This window comes from Helobdella robusta (assembly GCF_000326865.2).
Source record: "Helobdella robusta unplaced genomic scaffold HELROscaffold_9, whole genome shotgun sequence".
NCBI lineage: Eukaryota > Metazoa > Annelida > Clitellata > Rhynchobdellida > Glossiphoniidae > Helobdella > Helobdella robusta.
The window spans coordinates 4,522,896-4,524,562 of record NW_008705512.1 but is presented as its reverse complement, the minus strand read 5'-3'; positions in this window follow the sequence as shown (position 1 = coordinate 4,524,562).

Here is a 1,667-nt window from a genome sequence, read left to right as displayed (position 1 = left end):
TTCCCGCCAATTTTACCATGGATGACGTCATGTATCTTTATAAATTGAAACGGGTATGTATGATGATGATGATGAAGATGATGCTGATGATGATGCTCTTCTGGTGATGATAATGTTTGCGAGTAGAAATTGTAATAGACCCTGTGTAATGTTGTAACAATGATGTATGGCTTCTGTCAACGACGTGATGATGATGACGACAACGACGATGTTATGTTGTGGTTGCTGTTGAAGACGATTATTTGCTGTGATGACGTCATAATTTTTTTTTTCTTCACCAACCTTTAGAATCGCCCATTAAAACTCTACTACACCATCTACAATGCAAGTAATTGTCATCCCATTGATGTGACGGCCACAGTTCGTCGAACGTTTTCGACTGAACGACCACAGCAGCAGCAGCAGCAGCATCAAAAATATCAACAACCATGTCAACAGCCACAAACGCAGCAAAATCAAATCTTACAGAAAGTTAGACAACTATATTCAGAACACATGCTTAAGCAAAATGTCTTGCATAAAAAATGTTTAAGAGAACAAGAAATTTTAAAACAACAACAACAACAACAGCTGCTACAACAGCAACAACAGCTGCTACAACATCAGCAGCAACAACAGCTGCTACAACAGCAGCAGCAACAAATCTATTCCCATCTACCAAGTTTCGAGCCATGCTCTCCAATACAGCATTCAAGCGATTCAGTCAATCAGAACAATTACATCATGACTCCGGATTGCGTTAAAACCGCCGCCGAGTGGCGCTCTCACCAGGGAGGAAAAAGGCAGCAGTTGATGACGTCATCGATGACGTCATTAATAAAACGTAAGAGGCTGAAAATGACCGCTAACGATGATGCAGTGGTTGCTGAAACTGACGATGCAGCGACCGATGTTCTTAATAAAAATATTGCAAATAAACACAGTAATAATATCATTAACGATTACGAAAGCATTGAAAATATGGAAGGTAGTTGTAATACTGCTGTTATTCCTACTACAAAACCAACAATTCTTTCTGTTACTACTCTCGCCACAATAAACGCTGACAACAATACTACCACTGCTACTACTACTACTCCTGCTGCTACTTTAACTGCTTCTACCACTGCTGCCCTGATTGTTACTTCGACTGCTGCTGCTGCTGCTACTACAACTACAACTAATAATAGTACTAGCGTTGTTGGTACAACAACTACGAAGGCAAGTGTTGTAACAAATGCTTTGGCTTCTAAGGTAATCAATCTGAGTGACATTTCGAATTGCGATCTTACAAGTTTATTTAGGAGGATTTCTGTCCAGAAAAACCACAATAACATCAACAACATCCTCAATTACATTAACAAAAATAACAACAACAACAACACAAATTTTATCAATCACATCAATAACATTCATCAAATTAACATTAGTAGTAACAACAACAACAATGTCAGCAACAACAATAACATCACCATCACCAACAACAACAACGACGACTTTAGTAACGGTAATACCGTCAGCTGTAGCAACAACAACAGCATCAACAACAACATCAACAACAACATCAACAACAACAACATCATCAACAACAGCAACATCGAAAACAACAACGAACCAGCAACCAATGTTAACGATGATAAGAACGAATGCGACCAAAATAACATTTGCCAATATGACAATAGCAATAG